General features: G+C 37.6%; 1 protein-coding gene across 3 annotated transcripts in view; it reads right to left on the minus strand.

Moving 5' to 3' along the window:
- SLC23A2 (solute carrier family 23 member 2) overlaps window positions 1–25972 on the minus strand; it is a 141888-nt gene that overhangs the window by 105762 nt on the left and 10154 nt on the right. Inside the window, exon 2 of one of the 3 annotated variants that reach the window (XM_082359059.1) lies at window positions 5973–6062. The exons of the other annotated variants lie outside the window; for them this stretch is intronic. The gene's annotated coding sequence lies outside the window, so the exon portion shown is untranslated. The remainder of the gene's footprint in view (window positions 1–5972; window positions 6063–25972) is intronic. 3 annotated transcript variants of the gene reach the window in all.

The following is a 25972-nucleotide window of genomic DNA, read 5'->3' on the forward strand; positions in this document are numbered from 1 at the left end:
CATGAAGACATAGAAAAAGGCAGACATGCACTGACAATCTGGTACCAGTGAGAAGAAAGAAGCCACACCTGCAGTCAGACTTTGTCCCTTCCAGTCCTGACTCCAGGTAAGGGCCTACCAAAACCTGGGCAATGGTCACCTCACCTCTGCTGTGAGAGAGCAAATACTTGCCCCCATCTCCCCAACACCACTGCACTTCCCAAATCCAGACAGAAAACCATGAAACTCAGATGAGAAACAGCCAGGCAGAAGATGCATCTTGGAAGATGGGATCCCTGAGATAAAGGCAGAAGAAGAACCAGGGCAACTCCTGGAGAGAAAAGTAGCTCTAAGTGTTACGTATTCATGAATAATCTTAAGGAAATCAGCAGTGAGCATAAGAGGAAGATGCCACTTGACTAGGGGAGAAGCTATAGCAGAAGCTGGGGAGATGGTTGAAAGGTAAGCCCTTCAACTGTTCAGGGGCAAGAGATTCATAACCACGAGTGCCCAGAACACAGGTCACACGTGACACACCCAACCCATCAGGTCAACATGCCCAGGTAGTCCCTTGCTCCAAGGTGAGCTAACCCAGTGTGTGGCCTATGGGAAAAATACTCCAGTTTCTGTATCCTGAATACAAGAACTATAATCAGGATGTTCTGTGAAGACTCAAACTTCAAAAAGTTTCTACTGTAGGAATCAAAAGAAAATTTCACTTTGGAAAAAAGGAGAAAAGAATAAAAAACAAAGACAGTTGTGTATCAACAAAGGAAACAGGATCAGACGATTATATGAAGAAAATGGACTAAGAACAAGAGACAACAGCTGGGGTGGGGAAGAATTGAGAGGAAACAAAAAGCACAAAATTAGCTTAGAAGCATTAAAGAGAAGTGAAACTGCAGAAAACAGCAGAAAACTGAAAGGTGGAGGACAAGCTTGAGAAACTCCTAGACAAGGAAAAGTCCAGAAAGGCAACAACAGTTCAGAGATGAGTACCATGGAGGGAAAAAAGCAAAGAGCAAAGCCAAGACATGAATAATCCAGTGTTTATTAAATGGCCTTAAAAAACAAAGAAGCCAGTCATGCTGTAGGATTCCATTTTATATGAAATGTCCAGAATAGGCAAATCTATAGACAGAAAGATTAGTGGTTGCCTGGGGCTGGGGTAGAAATGGGGGGACAGGAATGGAGAGTGACCGTTAATAGGTTTGGGATTTCTATATGGGATGAAGAAAATTTCTAAAATTTGATCGTGGTGATGGTGGCACAAGTATGATTTACTAGAAGCCATTGAACTATACATTTTAAACGTGAGAACTTTAACATATGTGATTTACATCTCAATAAAATTTTTTTAAAAAAGAACAATGAAACAGACTTAAAGATACAACAGATATAGAAAAAACCACAACTAATTCTGAGATTAAGAAAAATCTGAGTATAGAAATGGGCACACCAGAGTCATTCAGAATTAGAGAAGAAACTTAACTTGAACATATCCTGGCAAAATATTTTAACTACAGGATGAAAAAGTCATAGAAACACCCAGGGAGATGGAGAAAATGTTTGGTTTACTTGAACAGTAGCAATAATTAAGATTAGCCCCAGGATTTTCCAAGGCAGTATTAAACACCAGAAGTCAACAGAAAATATAGATCTATAGAGAACTGGAGAAAAGGGTTTCCCAAAGAATTTTATAATCAAACAAGTTGCCCTTCATGTGTTATAGCCAAAAACTGCAATTTCAGATATGAATGGGCTGAGAAAGAAAAAAAGCAAAGCCTGAGGCTATATTCCAGCCACATAAGAGGCAAAATTCAGAATGGTCACTAATAAACAGGGTTGCTAACAATGTATACCAGCCAAAATCATCAAGATCAGGACATAAACCCAGTTATAAAATTGACTGCATATATCAAATTATTCTCTAAGTATATGCTACGTAATGTTAAAAACATAATTAAAAACAAAGCAGATTGAACAACAGTACATTAAAGACTGAGCGCAGGAAATGAGAAGATGCTGAAAGCCCTTTTCCCAAACAGACAGGAATGGGAAAATACCATTAGATTTTAGCTATGACAACTGAAGAAAATTGTTTTTTTCTTTTAGAGAAACTACTATTAGAATTTGAAACAGACTACAGACTAAAACTAAACCTGTAAATTAGTTAAATTCATCCCATTAAAAATATTCCCAGGTTTGTCAAAAACTAAATGCCTGGATTTCCTTGGTAGCGCAGTGGTTAAGAATCCACCTGCCAATGCAGGGGACACAGGTTCGAGCCCTCGTCCAGGAAGATCCCACATGCCGCGGAGCAACTAAGCCCATGCGCCACAGCTACTGAGCCTGCGCTCTAGAGCCTGCGAGGCACAACTACTGAGCCTGTGTGCCACAACTATGGAAGCCTGTACACCTAGAGCCCGTGCTCCGCAACAAGAGAAGCCACCACAATGAGAAGCCCGCACACCGCAACGAAGAGTAGCCCCCCACTCACTGCAACTAGAGAAAGCCCGTGCATAGTAACAAAGACCCAACACAGCCAAAAATAAATAAATATATTTATTAATAAATAAATAAATGCCTAAGATAGACCTTAAAAATGAAACAAAAATAAAGCAACATTAATGCTGCTTTATTGTTATTTTTAAATGTCAGACACAATGGAATTCATGCCAGAAAGTATTAAAAGGGGAAAAAGAGGGTCATTTTACATTGCTATATTATAAAATTCATGTTAATTTTTATGTTCTGAACATTATTTCACTGAAATAAGATCCATAATGGTTAGCAATACAGAAGAATGACCAACACTATAAACATACCTATCTGTCTCCAAGAAGATAGGGGGCAAGAGGGTGGAGGGGTAATGAGCACAGGCTTGATTTCCATGTTAATTTTATTTTGCATCAATTAGAGAATATGACTAATATAATGAATAAGGCTAACATAATAAGTATCAAACTTTCCACGCCATAGAAAGTAGAGCTTCATTTTGAACAGCTAAAGAGCATTAGTGGAAACTGACCACCATGCCAAATGAAAATTTCAGCCCCCACAAAAAAGGAACACTTCTCAGTGCCCGATCATAATGTCAAAACACATAAAAAATAATTATCAACTAAGAAAGTTTAACAACTTCAAAATTTTTAGCCTTTCTCCCAAATAACCATTAGGTCAAAGGTGAAATTGAGACTGTTAAAAATACCCTTACAAAAAAAGAATAAGCAACAAAATACTCTAAAGAAACTTAAAAAAAAAATTAAAGAGAGGAAGAGAAAAAATTAGCTAGGAAATAAGCAACAGAACTGATAAATTTGATAAATACATCCAAGAGGGCTCTTAAGCCTCTTAAGGCCAAGGCAGATAGAGACTTTCCATTCAAAAACACACTGGGGGGCTTCCCTGGTGGCGCAGTGGTTGAGAATCTGCCTGCCAATGCAGGGGACACGGGTTCGAGCCCTGGTCTGGGAAGATCCCACATGCCGCGGAGCAACTGGGCCCGTGAGCCACAGTTACTGAGCCTGCGCGTCTGGAGCCCATGCTCCGCAACAAGAGAGGCCGCGATAGTGAGAGGCCCGCGCACCGCGATGAGGAGTGGCCCCCGCTTGCCACAACTAGAGAAAGCCCTCACACAGAAACGAAGACCCAGCACAGCCAAAAATAAATAAATAAATAAATGTATAAAAACAAAAACAAAAACAAAAACACACTGGGCCCAAGTGGTTTCCCAGGCAAACGTCTCCAAGCATTAAGGAAGTTACTCCTTATGCTACTTAGACAGCTCCAAAGCACTGGAAAAGGATGAAAAGCATGTCAATCATTTTAGAAACCTAAGCATAACCCTGATTCCAAACTTGACAAAGCACAAGAAAAGGAAAAAAGCTAGTATTACAACTCACATCAACAGGCAGAAGGAAGAAAAACCATTAAGATCCAAAAAGAAAACCAGAAACCAAAAAGGCATTTGATAAAACTCAAAATCAATTTTCGAATGAAATTCTTCATGCATTCCAATACAGAAGAAAAATGTCCTCAAAAAGAATCCCTATCTCATGCCAAAAGCCAATGAGATACTTACTCTGAAAAACCCAGAAAGGGCAGATTAAAGCCAAAAACAGAAGGGAGTGTGATGGCCTCCATTACAGAAGACTGTTCTGGAAGTTCTAAATAATACAGTAAGAAAAAGATTTTTAAAGTTCAAATAATAGAAAAGGGAAGACAAAAGAATTATTCATAGGTAATGGATCTGTCTACAAAGAAAATGAGTTGGTGGGGTGGGGGGCACTAGAATAAGATACTTCAGAATGGTAGCCATTTACAAATGAACATAGAAAAAAACCATCCTATGCACTAGCATTAACTCATATGATGACCCTCTTTTAAAGTACTGTATACATGCACGTGCAAGTGTGCTAAGAAAGCAAAAGGTGATGCACCAAGCTGTTTATACCAGTTGCCTCTGTAAAGTGGGATTATAATTGTTTTTACTTTGTGGAAAAGTTTTAAGTCTTAATTTTGTCCCTCCCAATGTATTAGGAGGCAAAATTAGCAGTAGCTCAATTCTTGGCACCTACATAGGTTAGTAAATTTAGGACCAAAAATTAGGCAAAACAACCAAAAGGCTAAACTTGGCCAAATACTGAAAAAAAATGTTCAATTCTTCAGAAATAATTATGTATTTGAAAATATCTAATTTGATTAATGTAATCTCTGATTTATCTTTTCCCTTTAAGGACAAATTTAAGCTATTTTTTTAAAACCCTACACATTTGGTTATTATCTATTTCTGCCTTTCCAAATAAATGTTACATACTGACATATCAGTGTCCCTACTGTTGTAAAACTGAGTAAAACAACAAAGGAGATTTAGAGTTAGCAACTGGACAAAACTACTCTGATCCTGTGTAATAAAATAACCTGGGGGAGGGGGGGAAGGAATTCTGTAAACACTAAAAGCAAATATATTAACAGCACCCTCTAGTGTTACAATATTTAAATGGCACTTCATTAAGACAAGAAATTATAAAATATAAAATTATTTTTTTAATATTTTGTAAAATTTCACACAGAAAAGTAGACAGAACTAAAATACATTTTAACTTCATATCCAACTTATTTCTATGTATTGTTTTCATTCACGTGGCAAATACTCTACTTAATTGTCAGAGACCACCAGGTGTGAGTCCTCTGTCATTCAATTAATAACTAAACTAATAAAAAGCCTTGACTTTAAGTTGAGCACACAACCAACTAAATTCAGGCAACATTTCCCAGCCTCCCTTGCAGCTAGATGTGGCCGTGTGACTATGTTTTGGCCAATGGGATGTGAGTTGGAGTAAACATGCTCTCTCCTTTCCCTCTTCCCACTGGCTGCAGGAAACATCCTGAGCCATGTAAATGGATCAATACTCTAGGAATGGTGAAACTATAAGAAAAAAAAGGAGCCAGATTATGTGAAAAAGAAGCTATTTCATATTTGGGTATAATAGAACAGCCAAAACTATTACCCTCCTCCAAAAAAAAAAAAAAAACCCACACACGTAGAAAGAAAATCTGGCAAGACAACACATTTGGAATAAACCCAGTTACTAAATTTTCAACAGGAAATAAATCAGTACATAGTTCAAACCTGGCTAAATTTTATTTTCCTTCCGAGGAACCAAATGGAAGGATCACAATAAAGGATACATATTTGTGTGAGGTGAATAAATTCACTGTTCCCCTTGACTATCAAAGACTTATTAAGTTGGTTTCTCCGGCAGACACTTAAAGGCTGGTCTTTCATTCACAATCTCAAAGCACAACTCGGAATATGTGCTGACAGCACATGCCAGAATTCAGCAATAAAAGTAAAAGTAAGTGTATTCAATTCTGAAAGTAAATCCACTGTGAAGACTACATCCTTCAAACTAAAGATTCACATTACAGTGTGTTCTGGTCAGTACCTTGAAGTAGAATACAAGGGGTAGTGGGAAAACAGAACTCACTGAGAATCCAGAAGCCCATGGTTGTGCAGACCATGCATGATGGTGTAAGTGCAGGAAAGTCATTATCCAGTGGGCCTCAGATGTCTTGCTCTGTAAAATAAGGGTGTTGGCCCATATCTGTGGTTTTTGCATGTTTGCTTTCAGTAATGAAACAAGCATCCTCAAATTGAATCTTATTTAAAGCTGGGAGGGAGGCAGTTTACATAAGTAGGTGGATGATGTCATTAAAATGGGGACTCAATACTCTTCACTATAAAGTTTTAATACACATTTTCCAGAAATAAAACCAAATTTTAAAAAACCCCAACCAGTAAATCAAAGATTCCATAACCATATGAACATTGCTGAGAGCAGCAAAAAAAATACATTTACCAAGCTCTCTAGCAGCAGCCTGCAAATGTTAGGCTGCACTATACCATCTCTTTATCATTATTTGGTTACCCTAACACAATGCTGATTTTGAATTAAAGGGGGAAAAAAAGAACATGCAAGACCAAGAAAGGCAAATATCAATTATTTTAAATCATTTAAAAATAGAATCCATTTTAAAATTTGATTCTTTGGGCTAAAAAAATGACATTCCTACTAGAATGGCTAAAACAAAAAGAAACTGCTAAGATAATACCAAATGCTAATAAGGACACAGAGCAAATGGAACTCTCATACACTTGTGATGGGTTTGTTAAAATGGCAAACCACTTTAGAAAACAGTTTGGCCATTTCTTATAAAGTTAAAACATACACTTACTCTAAGACCCAGCAATATACTCCTGGGTATCTACCCAGAGAAATGACAACTTTTGCTCAAACAAAAATCTGTACATGAATGTTTACAGTGGTTTACAATAGCCCAAACCTGGAAATAACAATCACCTTTAACTAGTGAATGGATAAACAAACCATGGAATATGCCTATTAAAATGTGGTATCATTTCACACCTATCAGATAATGCAGGAGTAAAAGAGTTTAATAATACCAAGTGTTAGAAAGGCTGCGGATAAACAGGAATTTTACCACTGCTGCCAGAAACGTAAATTGGTTCAAATACTTGGGAGAACAATTTGGTAACATCCAGTGGGTTGAAGATGTGTGTGACCTATGATTCAGCAATGCCACTTCTCAGCATACTCCACCCCATTTTAACAGTATACAACCAACACATCAATAGGAGAATATAAAATTAAGTTCTGGTATGTTTAAACAGTGGAATAAAACAGAGCAGTTAAAACAAGTGAACTCTAGCCACTTGGATCAACATGTCTTGAAAACATACCTGAATGAGCAAGTAGGCTGCAGAACACATACCACATGAGATCTTTTATTATGGGTTTTAAATCAGTCAATATTGTACGTGGGCTTACGGATATGGAAACATGTAATACAAAAGTAAACATGTGGACTGCAAAGTTACCTCTAGGAGAGAGAGGGAGGGAGATGATATTAGCAAAGGATACAAAAAGGATATTTAAAATGTTTTATTTTCTTATTTAAAAAAAAAAACCCTAAAGCAAAGACAATGTGTTTAGACTTATTAGATCTGGGTATCTGACATATGAGGGTTCATTCTTTCAATTTCTTTATATTTGAAATTTCCCAATTAAAAACAAAATTCTAACAAAGAAACTGCAGAAGTACACACAAAACACATGCAAAAACTGGTAAAAGCAGTTGCCTCCAGAGAGGGAAACTGGGAGCAGACAGAAGGGAGACTTACTTTCCATATCTGTCTTCATGTACTTTCTGAATTTTGTTCCATGTATATCCACTAACTTTTTTATTTTTAATTACAAATAAATCTGATGTACTCTTCACCTCCAATCCGACCCCCCTCCAAGGGGGGAAAAAATAAAGTATTTTTATTTTGGATAAGGAAAGGCTACTAATGGAGATTCCAGCCCAGACTGTGCCACGAATGAGCTCTGTCATCTTGGGAGGTGATTTAATCCACCCTCTCCAAGGGCTGTGTCACTTCTAAAATCCTATTTTCTGCGAAAACACAAACACCTCTCCATAAACTAAAGATCAGAAGTTCTAAGTATACCAACAAGGAGCAATAAGCAGTTTTTCTGTAATCCTGGGTGGAAAACTTTCAGAATCTGTAACAACAGGCCCACACAGACTGTCTGTAGTGATTGCCTCATGTCCTCTGTGGAATAAAGTGGATAGAGATGTATAGAGATAGTCACTATTACTCAACACTCAATGAGACAGGAAGTTGAGGGAGCACTTATCTGATGACTTATTTTCTTAATGAACTAAAAAGTGGAGGTCATGGTGGAGAGGAAGGAGGCCAAGGATGAGATATGGGAAAGGAATGAGTAAAATTACTGACAAAGGAAAAAAAAAGTCAAGGATCTAGCTGAGCCCAAAACTTATAAATACGTAAAGGAGAAAGTCACCTTGTTATCCCATTTCTCTCCAGCAGAGTGCAACTAACAAAAAAAGACAGAAAAATTAAACAAGTAGGACTGCGCCACTGACGAAAGTTGGCAAGTTATGGGGCCAGTTCAGAGAATGAGAAAATCAAGGTGTTGGTGAGATGACAGTCAAGAGACTCCCCGGAGTCCACAGCAGGTAAGAAGGGTTGGGAAGGCAAGAGGAAGCCAGAGAACACCGAAGTGCCCAAGGAACAAGGACCGCTGGAGGAGAACAAATGAGAGCTAGGAAGGACAGGATGTGTGCAGAGGGGAGAGTCTCCAAGCTCAAGGTTCCCAAAGTATCATCTGGGAGATAACAAGGCCCAAGAAAGCTGAAGTGAACTGGATGTAAAACTCCCCGGAAAAGATAATGTAAAGGAAGGGTGAGGTTTGAAGGCTGGATAAACCAACAACTTAGAGACGATGTTATAAGACACAGTGGAAAGAAACATAGCAAGCCAGGAGCCAACATCCAAGGCACGTAATGGCCAAGAAGTTGGTAGATGATGGCAAAAAGTAAAGAGAGGATGGTATCACAGACTGATGTGAACTTCAAAACTGATAGGCATCAAGGCTGGAGAACACAGCCTGCTATTCTCACTACCCGGAATGCTATAACATCTGGAGAATTCCTATTCATACTTCAGATCTCTGTTTAAATGATCAATTCCTCAGCAAATCCTTTCCAGACCTCTCAAAATCCAAGTCAAACTGCTCACCTTCCTTCACTGTTCCCTCCAAAGCAATGACACAATTCATACTAAGTATCCTTCTTTATCCAAATCTATGATCTTCTTGAGTTCATGCAGTGAGGAATCCACATTTTCCTGAATCTATCTGGTTCCTAAGTTTGGACTAGCAAAATAAAAGATCTCAGAGAGAGAAGGATATACCCCAAAATTTATCCAGAGCCACCAGGTCAGGAAGGCAGGTTCTCTGATGAATTGGATTTAGGACACCTTAGCCACACACACTTAAAAGCAGTCCACTTGGCTGTAAGAATTCCTAACACATCAAGATTCCTTTTTTATTTTAATGTGATTCTCACTATATTGCAGATGGGAATATAATCATGTGTAAGCTTTCTTGTGAAAAATGTGAGAAATCCAAAAGAGCATAAATAAAATGTATTACTTATAATTCACTCAGCAAATCATAAAATTACTAAATAATTTTTAATGTCCCTTAAGCAGGAAAGCACTTTGGATATACTGCTAGTGGGAGTAATTATTGGCTTTAACATTTCTAGATGGCCATTTAACAACATTAATCAAAAGCTCTAAAAATACACCTAACCTTTGACCCAACAATTCTATTCTTAAAGAATTAATCATAACAAAATAATTAAAATAGGCTCAAATTTTTCAAAATGAGAATGTTCACTAAATAGTGCTTAGAATAATCCAAAACTGGAAGGTAAATTATTAATGTCTAAAAATAGAAAAGTGGTTGGTTAAATCATGGATTAATTCTTATAATAAAATATTATGGGGATTAAAAATTGGTAATAACATTTCACTGACATGGAAATGTGTTGAGTGTGTCACTGAGTAGAGGAAAAGGCAGGTTACAAAACATACATGACAATCCTATTAAAGTTGTAGCCACACACACTTAAGCACGCACGCGCGCGTGGACGCGCGCACACACACACACACAGAAGGAAAAACACATTCTCCGGATGACAGGATTAAAACTGATTTTTTTCCTCTTATTTTTCTAGCATGTATATGTATCACTTTCAAATTTTTTAAACCTTAAATCACTGCATAAGGTCAATACTGAAATAAATATGAAGGCAACACAAACTAGAAAAAAAGAAGCTAAGGCACTCAAAACCAGTACTGAAGAAACACACCCAACTGATGTAGTCAACGTGCTCGCTCCCCAAACAGCAGGGGACAGACAGGTCTCCCTGTAACGAAATGCCTAAGTTCCTCATTTCTGTGATTTGCTGAGAGCACCTGAGTAACTAAGGGAACCAAAGGTGTGGTTAAGAAGGTAGGCGTTCTTAATGTGCTGCAAACCTACTGGGTTCAGGGATTCCTGATTTTCCTGTATTTCCTCATATCCTTTTATTCTCTGATTTCAACTCTTCCAAAGGCCATTTTTATCTAACAATAGTACTGTACTTCTTACTTTAAAAAAATTACATATATATATATAAATTTTAAATGCTATGTTAAGAATTTTTTTTCTACTTCTCAAGCGAGGGAATAAATGGATTAACATCTAGAAATACTGCCTATCAATCGATCTAATTGTGAAATTGGTTCAGAAACATTTTTCAGGCAATGGGAAACCTCTCCATTTGACAGGAAAAAAATGAGAAAGGGGTGATAGAAACATCACTCAACTATGAGTATATTTTATTAGGCAGTCCTTAAATTGAAGTGGTTTACATTATGAAATACCCCAGAATCCAAAAGCTTACAACTTGACAACTCAGTAGATAAAGCAATGTGGTCTTGAGCTGTGCCACCCAATGTCACCAGCCCCATATGACTACTGAGCACTTGAAATGTGGTCAGTCCAATTAAGATATGTAAAATACACACCAGACTTCAAAGAGTTACCATGAAAAAAAAAGTAAAAATCTCATTAATTTTTATATTGATTACATGAAGTAATAATGTTTTTTATACATTAGGTTATAAAATGTATTACTAAAATAAATTTTACCTGTTTTTAACTTTATTCACCATAGCTACTAGAAAATTACATATGTGACTCCCACTGTAATTGTATTAGACAGCACCAGTCTAAGAAAATGGATATCAGGAAAAAAAGTAAATGCTATTTCATAGTAGATAACCATGGTAATCAGACTCCATTCAAAGAGTGTGTTCTGACACCTTTTTACAAATACACATATACACAACAAAGGCATGGCCAGATATCTTAGTCCAAATATCAAAGCAAACCCTATATCATATCCTACGTAATCAACTTTGCAGCCTGCACTATGATGGAGGGGAACAAGTGCCATAACCTAATTTCTCACTCACAGCACTGGGAGGAGGGAGGGAGTCAGATGTGAAAAAGGTCAAAGCAGAAATCCACATGGTAACAAGCACAAGCTGAAAGGCCAAAAGGGGAGTCAGAGGCTCTTTTTGAGAAGCTCAGAACCAGCATAAGAAATCTAAATAAAACACAGGGTCCATCCAAGGGTAAACACTACTCAAATCCAAAAGGGCTTTATAATTACTAAATTGCAGGTTCTGGTTTTACATGGCAAACCTAAAACAAAATACCTGTATTTAAAAGGAATTATCATCAGAGGGAATGGGACAAATTTATTGATGAGGTTTTTCCATACCAAACAGAAAGTCAGCAAACAACTTAGACAATTTATAGACAGTTGGTCTTAATCCAACACTAACATGTTGATTTTAAAATATATCCAACTGCAAAGGCCAGAGTTGTTCTAATATGCTTCGAATCTCTTTCATATAACCATTACAATCTTCCTTCCTTACCTTCTTATGCAAGCTCTGTAATCATCATCAGTGCTTATATAGTTTTGCAAAACTACCCAATTTCTCTGGTAAATTTCCTCTTGTTGCTACTGATCAAACTATAAACAACACAGCATTTTTATATAACATATTTAGTAACGAGAAAGTAGGACACTGACGTCAACCGCGTGAAGAATCTGTAAACCAAAAACACCAGAACTACCAGACACAGTGAGGCCTCTCAGAAATCAGCCTCCAATAAAATAGAAATTTCCCTTCCCTGCTCAGTTTTTGATCCAGTTTATATCCAAGTCCCTCCACATCTGTGGCAATTCAATCAACTTCTAAAATGCGCCTGAATCAGCACCCAGTCTGTAGGCTCCATGGATTGGGCAGAGCTGTTGCTCTCAGCTATGAACGCCCAGGCAGTGAACTCTCACCTGTATGCTCCTTTTTTTTTTTTTTTAATATTTATTTACTTATTTATTTGGCTGCGCAGGGTCTTAGTAGCAGCACACAGGATCTTTGTTGTCACGTGTGGCCTCTTCGTTGTCGCGTGTGGGCTCTTTTAGTTGCAGCATACAGGCTCTTGTTGCAGCATACGGGATCTAGTTCCCTGACCACGGATCGAACTCGGGCCCCCTGCACTGGGAGCACGGAGTCTTATCCACTGGACCACCAGGGAAGTCCCTATATGCTCCTGTTAACAATGATGAAAGGTACTATCAAGACTTCTCTTTTTTTCAGTTTAGTAAGAAGTCAATATTTTAGCATCTGTACTGATAGTCTCAAAGAAAATGGAATAAACCAACTGTTTGGCTAGCTTCCTGAACTGCCACAACTGTCTAAGCACTGAAATGGAAATGGGAGTACATGTAAAGCAATATACCTGGACAGACTGGAACAACTAGTGAATTAAAGAAACACTGCCTAATTATCAAACAGTGCACGAGAGCTCAGAAAAGCAGGAATTCAACAGGGCTTGAAACTGTCAGAAATGACTTTTGGGAACTGGGACTTGGCACCAGCCTTGAAGGATGGAGAGTCCTGAGCAGGAGGCCACCATGGAGTCAGTCCAGAGGTAGGCATGAAAACAGGCTAACCAGGGCACACTGCAGGAGAAGGAGGAAGAAAACCCCTCTTCGGAGTCTCCAAAGTTCAATGTGAATGCAACACAGCTTTATGACACATGAGCTTCTGGACAGGTGATAAGAGTAGCAAGAGTCCACCGCTGGATACTCAAGATCGGAGATCCAGAAGCTACTGCATTAATCCAACTATACGGATCTTGGCAAGTGGGACGATGGAAACAACAAGGAGAAAAAGGGATGGATAGTGGGAGCGATTTCTAAAAAAAAGAAAGATGTAAGACTTGGTGTCAAAGATGACCTCTGGGAGAACAAGAATGTTCCCCCTTCAGAAATAAGTAAATGGATTTGACAGGCAAGTAATAAATGAAGTTTGGACGTGTTGAATTTGAGCTGGTGGTGGCATGTACATCTGACAAGTGTCCACCAAAGACCACCAGAAATTGAGAGAAGCTCTATGAAAGAACAGAGCAGAGAAAGAGATTTGTGAATAGAAATATAAAAATGGTAACTGAAACTCTGGGATTGGGAGACTATTTATTTTGCAGATATCCCCAAACACAGCTGCCTTCCCTTCACCTCCCTTATCTTTAGCAATTATTACTTTTAAGAATGCAAAACATACAATTTAATGATGATGGCTTAAGGAAAAAAAACTACACACAGAAAACAAAAAGAATGAAAGAAATACACAAAAATATTCACAGTGATGTCATTAAGTAGAGGATCAAGGATATTTTCTTCTTCCTAATTTTTGTAATTTCCCAAGTTTTATTTATTTTTCAAAATAGCAAGGATAGTTTCTATTAGAAGATAAAAAATATGTTTTAAAAAGGAATGATTCCCTCTAAGCATTTTTGGAAGTTCTTATAACTGTACACCTAGTGAATTTATTTCACTGTATGTAAAATTAAAACTAAATAGACAAAAATACCGTTGATGTAGTATCTGACATTCACCATACTGAATAAATTTCGTTTTGACAAGACAAAATGAGAGAATGTTTATCAGTAGGAGTATAAATTCTTGCAGCTTCTCAAATCCTCAGTTTGCCAATATCTATCAAAATTTTAAAAACTGGAAAATCTTATCACTGTGCCCAACAATTTTACTGCTAGAAATTTACTTATGGGTAGTCTCTCCAAAGTATGTACAAGAAATTTCACTGCAGTATTATTTATAATAGCAAAAATTTTTAAATAACCAAAAGGCCCATCAAGCTTTGGGGTGAGGGAGATGGTAGAAGGAAAGGAGAGAAAAAAAGGAATGTTCCTTAGTAATGTTATTTGTGCTTAGTCTCACTACTTAAATTGCTGAATACCTGAATAAGAGCGAGGGAATAGGTCTTCAATTTCTTTACCCCCAGGCTTCACACCTGTGACCCTGACCAAGAACCCCAACAGCAACAGGCACTCAAATGTTAGTGGATTAAAAAAAAGTCAAAAGCATGTAAATGAAAATGAAAATATTTACCTCCTACCTTGTAATTAGTATAAGTGGCAAGACCGTGCCTGTTTGTTTTCTAGTTTAATCTACTTATGTGGAATTTAGCCTTAAAGAAGTATTACCTTATCATTAGCATTAACCTAACAATTATTCCCAGGATTGCATTTAGACCTTTGCTGACATGTGGAAAGGGCAAAGTCAAGCACAAAAGGACCGTCAGCACAACTCTGTCACAAAATGCAGAACAAGAAAGATCGTGTTTCAGATGCAGACCTGTCCTTATGCTTTCCATTACAAGCTGCTGAGCTACATTTCCTTGTGCTGCCTAAGCCCAAGCTCAAAACAGCATGTGGAGTCCCGGTTAGTGGAGTTAAGACCTAGCCAGAGAAAAACAAATGGTAAATCAAAATAAAAAGTAATAATAAACCTGGCAGGAGGTTTATGCAGTCTGCTTTTCAAAGGGCCATGCTCAATCCTGGAACTTGCTTTATTATTCTTCCCTCTAAAGGAATATCTCCAAGGCCCTAATGCATCCCTGGGCAGGATTACAAATTTTTCAGTCCCTTAAAAATTAACTCTCCATCTGCACAAAATATTTTGAAAGACAGTATTTTAGAGCACCAGAAGAAGTCAATTTTGTTACCCAGTGGGCTTCCTTGATAATTGTTTTAACTCCATATTCCCTAGCACAGGGCCTCAATGTTTAAAAACTTTTTAAAGATTTTAGTTCTCACTATGTGCCAGACATTGTACTATATATCGTATGTGTGAAATTCCATCTTCACAACAACCCTTGGGAAAAACTGGGCCCACACTTTATAGGTAAGAAAACCCAGAAGGGGTGAGGCCTCCTGGTCAAGGTCCTGGAGCTTATAGGAGATGTGACATGACAGGGGACAGAGCCCATCAGGACTGTGACAGCAGAACCCTCACCTTTCATTATGACTCTACATTGCCTTCAATGTCACCACTAGAATAAACTGCAGGTACTGTATTTGTGGGAAAACAGAAGACTTAATTACTCAAAAATCATTTTCTTTTAAAGCCTCTTAAAAATGTATCAGTACGTTGTGGGGTGGGGTGTGCTTCCAAAAAAGCTGGGTCACGTTCTGTTTTTTTAAGCTTGGTAGACAGATACTCATCTTATCGTTTATTAAATGAACGTGTTTTATACATGCTTGTACCTATGCATGCATTTCACAATAAAAACCCAGAGCCTGACTCAGGCAGCGTCTCTGGAACAGAATGCAACACCAGTTATGAGCCTGACCCTCCATTATAAAGAAAAAACGCATGAGATAACTATAGTTTAGCCAGATACCAACAAGTTCTTCACTGGAAAATATTTAGGCTGTGAATCTTTCAACTTCACTGTTTGTTCTAGGGCAACTTAGCATTGCCACTCACAGATGACTCTAGGTAAATAAGCACACAAATGCCATCAGCGTTATACCCATCCAGGCTTCAACGAGCCTCCAGTGACACTGTATTTTTTTTTTTTTTTTTAATTTCAGAAACTAAACATTGGTCTTTTGCTGTTTGGGACAAAAAATACTAGTCATTTTAAATGATTAGAATATGAATAGAGAAATTACGGTTTTCTCCTTCTAAAACATACTTTGCATACAAGGCCAAAAAAAAAAGGGGGGTAATTTACTTCCCAAAATAAAATCTTCATAACCATAAATCTATTTTAAGTTATGTTTATTAAAAATTTACAGAGTCAAAAGGGAGGTATCCAACAGTGAAGATTAGTCAAGAAAAGGAATAGTGGAAAGAACATGGAAAAAAGTAACAAGAAAAGCCTTAAAAGAATATCTTATTTTTAGTGAAACAAATTATATACTTTGTAGTTTGAAAAATGCAAGTTGCACAACATGTATAGTATAATCTGACTTTTATTAAAAGTATAATTACATAGAACATATTTGTGGACACAAGAATGGGTTGGGATGGCTAAACATCAAAATTCCTTGAGTGTAGGGGGCATAAGAGTCTATATGACTTTCAAAATTTGCTTTATCCAATTCTGACAAGTTAGAATTATTTTCCAACATGCATATGCTTCTTTTATAAATCCTTTAAAAAGCTAAAAAATATTGTTTTAAAAAAAAGGTTCCATGATAGCAAAGTTGCAAATTAACAAAATATCATTTAGACAAATCACAGAAAAATTTTGAAAGTGAAAGTACTATGACTCTGTGAATACTTATTTTTGGAAAGTATTTTTTTAAGCTGATTGGTAAGACGAGTGTTTGGAAGAACTCACTTTCTATGCTATTGAACAACTATCATAGATCAAAACACAGAATTGGGTCAGAGGTTCTATCAGTAATATTGGGGAAATGCAAACATATTTTTAAGAAAGGAATCTTGAGAAAGGAATTAAGCAGGAGGAGCCACTCAACAAAAACAAGACTGAGTTATCAAGTGAGCATCCTTGAACTTCTGTCAAGTGGCCCTGTAACACCCCTCCCCTTCGTAGGTTCCACTGTACTCTGGAAACATGAAAACCTGCCCTTTGCACACAAGGCTACCCGGCTGACGTCATAGCCCAGGCCCTTGAGAGCATTTCAGAGGAAACATCACATGGAGGGAGAACAATGACGTGCCACCCGACTTTCCCCCAACAAAGGCCACTCCGCACTCACAGGAAACTGTTCACAGTGTTTCTCTTCCTTTTTTTTTTTTTTTTTAAATAAATTAATTAATTTATTTTTTGGCTGCATTGAGTCTTCATTGCTGCAAGTGGCCTTTCTCTAGTTGCGGTGAGCGGGGGTTACTCTTCGTTGCGGTGCGCGGGCTTCTCATTGCAGTGGCTTCTCTTGTTGCAGAGCACGGGCTCTAGGCGCATGGGCTTCAGTAGTTGTGGAACGTGGGCTCAGTAGTTGTGGCTCACAGGCTTAGTTGCTCCACGGCATGTGGGATCTTCCCAGACCAGGGCTCGAACCCGTGTCCCCTGCATTGGCAGGCAGATTCTTAACCACTGAGCCACCAGGGAAGTCCTCTCTTGTTTCTTAATAGGGGTGTGCAAAAGTGCTACATGCTGGGGTTTCCAGACTTTGATTTCCTAGAGAAAAAACAGTCACCAAAAAAATGTGGTAGGAATAATACAGAATTGTCATTTTTGCATTTTATTTATTTATTTAATTTATAAATGCAAATACATTTGCATTTATTTTTGCATTTATTGTCATTTTGCATTTTGCATTTTTGCATTTTACCATTTCCTTAAAAAGGGATGTTAACACTTCAGAATCAGGAAAGAGATAACCAATGGCCAATACCATTCACAGGCCAGAAACTTTGAGTAGCCAAATCATTATATCAATTCAGTAGATGCCAAACAGGCTGACAAAACACCTACTCCTGATTTAACAAACAAAAACAAAACCTCTTCAATTAAAATTATGATACTTGCTGAATATAACAAAGAATATCTTCTGAAAACAAGGGCAAACACAAAAATACTGTATACTCTTCATGCTTTTACATTTAGTTTGTATATTTTAAAGGACTAATAAAAGAAGCACATGTGTATGTACCTGAAAATCTAGATGAAATGAGCAATTTTTTTAAGAAAACTGTTTTTTGAGATCCTGAATAAGTAACAATAAACAAATACAGAAAAGTACAAAAGCAAAGAATTATTCACAAGAAAGGTGCCAGGGACTTCCCTGGTGGCGCAGTGGTTGGGAATCCACCTGTCAATTCAGGGGACACGGGTTCGAGCCCTGGTCCGGAAAGATCCCACATGCCGCGGAGCAACTGAGACCGTGTGCCACAACTACTGGGCCTGCACTCTAGAGCCCGCGTGCCACAACTACTGAGCCCACATGCCACAACTACTGCAGCCCACGTGCCTAAAGCCTGTGCTCGGCAACAAAGAGAAGCCACCGCAATGAGAAGCCCGCACACCAGTACAAAGAGTAGCCCCCGCTCGCTGCAACTAGAGAAAGCCCGCGCACAGCAACGAAGACCTAATGCAGCCAATAAATAAATAAATAAATAAATAAATTTTAAAAAAAACAAAGAAAGGTGCCAGACTCAGACAAATTCACAGGCCAGTTATTTTCTAATCTTCCTGGTAATAAATGGGAAATTGGTAACCTTCCCAATTTCTTCTGGAAAAACTGACAAGCTAACAAAGAAAGCACAAGAGAAGAAAACTGTATGTTAACTTCACTTGCCATTCCTAGATTTTTTTTTAACTTTTGCAAATATGACATGCAAGGAATGACATCTGGTTTTAATCCTGATTTCTTTGATCCATATGTCTACAGTTCTCTTATGAACTGTAAGTGCCTTTTGCCCATTTTCTTCAATAGGTTTGTTTTTTTTCTTATTCATCTGTAAGAGCTCCTTATAAATTAAGCACATTAACTCTTTGTTGGGTTGCAAAATTACCCCAGAAAGAGCAAAAGACTGCTTTTTCCATTTTGTTTATACCACCTGAAATGAAGGATTTTTTAAATTAATTTCTCTTAAGTCGAATCTAGTATCTTTTTGCAATTTCTTCTATCACTTTCATGCTTAGAAAGTCCCTCTCCATTCCAAGATCAGAGAAACAGTCACCATTATTTTCAGCCACATGTTTTTGCTCAAAATCATTTTAATATATGTAACATCCATCTCTAAAAAATGCATATCTAATAAGATCACTGTGCTAGAAAATAACTAGATGAGTATAATTATATTAACTTTAGTTGTAGAACAAGTCTAAGTAAATTATAACAGTAAAGTACTTTATGATAAAATACTACAAAGCCATTCTATAGTACACTATCTGATGACATGGGGAAATAGTCATGATCTGCTACTAAGTGGGGGGAAAACAGGCAGAATATCATTTTTATATAAAAACTACACTTATTTGAAAAGCCAGGCAGTATAGACACTTACGTAAACATTAACGGTGATCCTCCCTGGGTGTCAGATTCCAGGTGATGTCATTTCTTTATGCTTTTTTGTTTTATACATTACTTATGAATGTGTATTATATTTGTGATTAGAAAAAAAGTTTAAAATTCATAAATACATATGCAAAAAGAGTCACTAAAAATTTTTGCCCACATGCTTAAGTTGCAACTGTATTTCAAAAAAAATAAGATGCCTTTCCTTCACTTATTTAATCCCAGACTACAAATGGGATAATAAAAACTTAGTTCAAGAAAAATGGGGGTCTTGCCAATCTACCTAATTACCTAAATCAGGCAGTAATGCCTGATTTATATTCTTGGCAAAATGACCAAGTTAATATCACAAGCCAATGGCAGTGATCAGTGGTGATAGTAACTCAAACTCGGCTAACACAAATGGTTCCATTTTCCCTAGTAGACTGTGCCTCAGTGTGTGAATGAGCACTGCCCAGCTCAATCAAGCTGAAAAGCCTGTTTTATGTACACTAACCCAAAACCTCCTTGGATGCAACTAGAGATTATCATACTAAGTGAAGTAAGTAAGAAAGAGAAAGACAAATACCATATGATATCACTTATATGTGGAATCTAAAATATGGCACAAATGAACCTACCTACAAAACAGAAACAGACTCACAGACATAGAGATCAGACTTGTGGTTGTCAAGGGGGAGGGGGAGGGGGAGAGGGATAGACTGCGAATTTGGGGTTGGTAGATGCAAACTATTACATTTAGAATGGATAATCAACAAGGTTCCCTGTATGGCACAGAGAACTTTATCCAATCTCCTGGGATAAACCATAATGGAAAATAATATATAAAAAAAAGAATGTCTATATGTGTAAAACTGAGTCACTTTGCTGTACAGCGGAGATTGGCACAACACTGTAAATCAACTATACCTCAATTTAAAAAAAAAACACAACCTCTTAAAACCTCTCCAAAATGTCTAGGAGTGATCACAATTAGATAATGATCAGATTAAAATCCCGGGAGTCAAAATTTTGAACTCAAAACCAGAGAAGACCTGGAGATGGTCATGCCAGAGAAGACCTGGAGATGGTCATGCCAGAGTCCCAGACAGGCTGCTTCTCCCGAACTGTGCCCCAGTGCCTGACGCAGCACTCTGCCCAAAGATGGTGCTCAACAAAGGAGGGTGGGAGAATGAACACAAAGGGTTTAGAAATCCCGCAGCAGAGACTTACACCCAGTAGAGGCAGCAAGATAACCAGAACCCAGACCAGACTCATTTCTCATGAGAAGCTACGGAGAGGAAAACAGTGCCAGGATGGCAGAGGGCTCTTAGTGCCTACTCCATGCCGCTGCTACACTAAGTTCCCCACCCACAACCTCGAGGAGTTAGCCCTAAAATGTAGTTAGGATGAGTGTTTCTAGAGACCTGGAATACAAGGGGAAGCCCATTTTTTGAAAAAAGCCCAAAGGATATCATCAGAGTCACATAAGGCTATTATCAAAGTATGATGCAGAAGTCTCAAATTTTATTTTTTAATAGTACTGGAGCAAAAGTAAGGAATTAAGGCACAAGAGCTCCATCAACCCAAAATAGACATCATATGTGCCCAAAGGGACAAGCACTAAACACCAAAAGTACTGAAATTTAAAACTTGAGTGGAAAGTTTATAAATGACACCTAGCCTCACTTTCTGGCTGCTTAGAATAAGAGCACCCAACTTTCAGACCACACCACTTAAAGTTCCCATTTATTGGGACCAAGATGTTGAAAAATCTTCAAGTTCAAATTTTATTTTTTAATTCAGCTGATTATCCCAAGCATATTTTAAAAGACAAGCAAATTTGAAATCTAAAAAATATTTTAAACAAAATCATGTTCTGATGCATCTTTAAGAAAAATATTTCCTTTGAAAAAAGATTAGATTTTTATTTTGAAAACCCCAAGAAAAATGAACTACAAATAAAAAATGTATGTCTTGAATACATCATAAAATAAAATTATAAGGTAAAATGGGCAAAATATCTGTAACATTTATTAAAGTGCTAATATCCTGGATATAAAAAGAACTGCTGGGCTTCCCTGGTGGCTCAGTGGTTAAGAATCCGCCTGCCAATGCAGGGGACACGGGTTCAAGCCCTCGTCCAGGAAGATCCCACATGCCGCGGAGCAACTAAGCTCATGTGCCACAGCTACTGAGCCTGCACTCTAGAGCTCATGAGCCACAACTACTGAAGCTCATGTGCCTAGAGCCCGTGCTCTGCAACAAGAGAAGCCACCGCAATGAGAAGCCTGCGCACCGCAACAAAGAGTAGCCCCCACTTGCTGCAACTAAAGAAAGCCCACACGCAGCAACGAAGACCCAACGCAGCCAAAAATAAATAAAGTAAATAAACTTTAAAAAAAAGAGAGAACTGCTATAAATCACCAGGAAAAAGATGAACACAAGACTAGAAAAATTGGTGAAAGAAATGAGTAAGCCAAACAAAATACAAATGGCAAAAACACCTCATTAAAAAGTGTTCAAACTCACTAGTTATCGCGTTGGTGGTATAGTGGTGAGCATAGCTGCCTTCCAAACTCACTAGTTATCAAAGAAAAGCAAAAGAAACATGGTTCTATCCTTCACCCAAATTGTTTAAAAAAATTTTTTTAAGTTTAAATAATAACAGTAATTCCCTAACCTGAATGCAGAAGTATCTGGTATATATGTTACATATGTATCAAAGCCTTAAAAATGCAAATGATATCCCCTCCAAAAATGTACTCTGAAGAAAAAAAAATCAGAAAGATGCATATAATTTCCGTACAAGGCTGTTCACCATTGTATTATGTTCACCACAGCAAAAAAAAAAAAAAAAAAAAGCCCTGTATGATCTCTATTTTGAAACACACACAAATAAACATATATGTATGCATGCATATACACACAGACATTTCACTTTCAAATAAATCAGAAAAAAAAGGATCATCAATGAGTAAACGAAACTATTTTGTGTATGAGTTTTCACCACAATCCTAATATTCCTTAATATCTCTAAGATAGGACACCAGTCCCACTTCCAGATCTTTTTCCAGTAATTCTTATCTTAATTCTGACCAATTGCTTCATATACTTCAAGAGCGATTCTAACCAACAGCTTCTGTGTTCTCCATATCATAATCCCTAAAATCACTGTGAATTTCCTGCATATTCTTCTCAAATCACGCCATTTCCTAGAACAAAAAGAAAAAGAACACTAAAATTCCTGAGAAATAACAGACACTCTCCAGGGACTCCGCTCTATCCTTGCTCTCTGTACAGACTAGGGACAACTACACATACCCACGAGGAAGTCAAAAGCAAAATCATTTCTTGGGAGAATAACATCAGTGATCATATTAAATTGAGAGAAAGTGCACAGACCTCTCTAACACATTCTTCACCAAAGTGACCTAATGCTTCACACAAGAGGATCTCACAGTATGTTTAGTCAACTATGCAAAGTCTTTAAAAGCGGTAAATATCTGCATTTTAGTTCATTTAAAGCAAGGGTTCTCAAAACCTAGCTGCACACCGGAATCACCTGGGAGATTTTTTAAAACCTCTATGCTTTTGCTGTATTCTGATCAACTGCACCCTAGTTGATTCCAATTTGCTGTCAAGGTTAAGGACCACTGACTTGAAGCATGTTTTTCAAACATCAGATAATGACTCACCAGAGTAGAGAAATCAATGCAGTGGGCTGGGGCCAACAACTTTTTTAATTAAAAAATAAATAAAAGAATGGAACAGACTAGAAGAAAATATCAGAATGTATTGCTCCTAGTGCAGATACATATATTCTCAAGAAATTTTTCAATTAAAAATATATAATTCTTGCTAACACATATATATGGAATCTAAAAAAAAAAAAACAAAATGGTCACGAAGAACCTAGGGGCAAGATGGGAATAGAGACGCAGACCTACTACAGAATGGACTTGAGGATATGGGGAGGGGGAAGTGTAAGCTGGGACAAAGTGAGAGAGTGGCATGGACATATATACACTACCAAATGTAAAATACATAGCTAGTGGGAAGCAGCCGCATAGCACAGGAAGATCAGCTTGGTGCTTTGTGACCACCTAGAGGGGTGGGATAGGGAGGGTGGGAGGGAGGGAGACGCAACAGGGAAGAGATATGGGGATATATGTATATGTATAACTGATTCACTTTATTACAAAGCAGAAACTAACACACCATTGTAAAGCAATTATACTCCAATAAAGATGTTAAAATATATATATATAATTCTTGACAATACTACCCAGACTGATCTACAGATTCAGTGTAATCACTATCAAAAATTCCATCTGCCTTTTTGGTAAAAATTGACAAACTGATTCTAAAATTCAAATGGAAATGCAAAGGACATAGAATAGCCAAAACAATCTTGAAAAAGAACAAACTGGAGGACTCACGTTTTCCAATTTCAAAACTCAATACAAAGCTGTGGTAATTAAGACAGTATAGTACCGGTATACAGATAAACACATAAATCAACAGAATAAAATTGAGAATTCAGAAATAAATCGTAACATTTGTCAGGTGGTTTTTGACAAGGGTGCCAAGACAATTCAATGGGGGAAAGAATAGCCATAGCCTTTTCAAAAAATGTTGCTGAGATGATTGGAAATCCACACATAAAGGAATGAAGTTGGACCCCTACCTCACGCCATATACAAAAAGGATCAAAGACCCAAATCTATGAGATAAACTATAAAACTCTTCAAAGAAAACATAGGGGTAAATCTTCTTAGATATGACAACAAAAGTACAAGCAACAAAAAAAGAGAAATGGGACTTCAACAAAATTAAAAACCAGAAGTTTTTAATTAAAATTTCAGAAAGTTTAATTTAAAACTCAAAGTTTCAAAGGACACCAGCAAGAAAGTAAACACAACACATAAAATGGTAAAAATTATTTGTAAAGTATATATCAGATAAGGGACTCATATGTCAAAAATATTAAGAAAGCTTACAACTCAACAATAAGAAGACAATCCAATTTACAAATGAGCAAAGGATTTGATAGACATTTCTCCAAAGAAGACATACAATTGGCCAAAAAGCACATGAAAAGATGCTCCACACCATTAGGAAAATGCAAATAAAAACCACAAGACACACTTCACACCCACTGTGATGGCTATACTCAAAGACAGACAATAATGCATGTGGAGAAATTGGAACCATCATAAATTGCTGATGCACCCACTTTGCAAAAGTTTGGCAGTTCCTCAAAATTTTAAACACAGAATTACCATATAATCCAGTAATTCCACTCCTTGATACTTACCAAAGAAAATTAAAAACATGATCACACAAAAACATGTACATGAATGTACACAGCAGCATTATTCATAATAGCTGAAATCTAGAAACAACCCAAATGTCCATCAACTCATTAATGGATCAACAAAATGTGGCACTGATTCTTGCGACAAGGTGGATGAACCATAAAAGCATTATGCTAAGTAAAAAGCCAATCACAAAAGACCACATATTGCATGATTCCATTTATATGAAATGTCCAGATAAGGCAAAATCACAGAAATAGAGTACAGATTAGTGGTTGCCAAGGCCTGGTAAGGGGAGGGAAGAAAGGGGAATGACTGCTAATAGGTATGGGGTTTCTCTTTGGGGTGAAAAAAAATGTTCTGAAATTAGATAGTGGTGATGGTTACACAAATCTAAAAACAACTGAAGCGTACCTTTCAAAGGGTAGACTTTATGGTGTGTGAATTATATCTCAATAATGCTTTTTTTTAAGGCTATTCAGTCAAGTGCCCCTTCCCTATCATTCCCACAGAACCTCTTATGGTTCCTTTACCATACAATAAAAAGGTTATTTATTCGTACTAACTCAAAGGCCTTACTTCCGAGCCTTATATTTCATGACCAGATCACAAGATCGCTTTGGGTATCACAACTAATTTTTTTAGTTAGTGAAATAGAAATAGAAAATATCAGAATACACAGCATATAATGTTTTTATGACACTTGTTTTTGAGATACACACACACAGACACACAGACATATACATGTTGATGAAAAATGAGTCAGTCAAAACAAAGTCTGGAAAATATATTTTAGGAGTTGATTGACACCTATTCAAGAAACAAAACAAGGGACTTCCTTAGCGGTCCAGTGGTTAAGACTCTGCGCTTCAAATGCAGGCGGGCTCAGGTTCGATGCCTGGTCGGCGAACAAGGATCCCGCAAGCCGCTTGGTGTGGCCCCCCCAAAAAAAAAAAAAAAGAAACAAAACAATAAGTACAAGATCTCAGAGTCAAAAACAAATTGAAAGAAAATTGAAACCACTTTGTAGCATCACCCTAGGCAATGAACTAAACATGAGAAAAAGTGAACTGGGGACTTCTCTGGTGGCACAGTGGTTAAGAATCCACCTGTCAATGCAGGGGACACAGGTTCAAGCCTTGTTCTGGGAAGATCCCACATGCTGTGGAGCAACTAAGCCCGTGTGCCACAACTACTGAGCCTGCACTCTAGAGCCCAAGAGCCACAACTACCAAGCCCGCGTGCCACAACTACTGAAGCCCACACACCTAGAGCCCAGGCTCCGCAACAAAAGAAGCCACCACAATGAGAAGCCCACGCACCGCAACGAAGAGTAGCCCCTGCTCGCCACAACTAAAGAAAGCCTGCGCGCAGCAG

The sequence above is a fragment of the Balaenoptera borealis genome (assembly GCF_965194805.1).
Source record: "Balaenoptera borealis genome assembly, chromosome: 16".
Taxonomy (NCBI): Eukaryota; Metazoa; Chordata; class Mammalia; order Artiodactyla; family Balaenopteridae; genus Balaenoptera; species Balaenoptera borealis.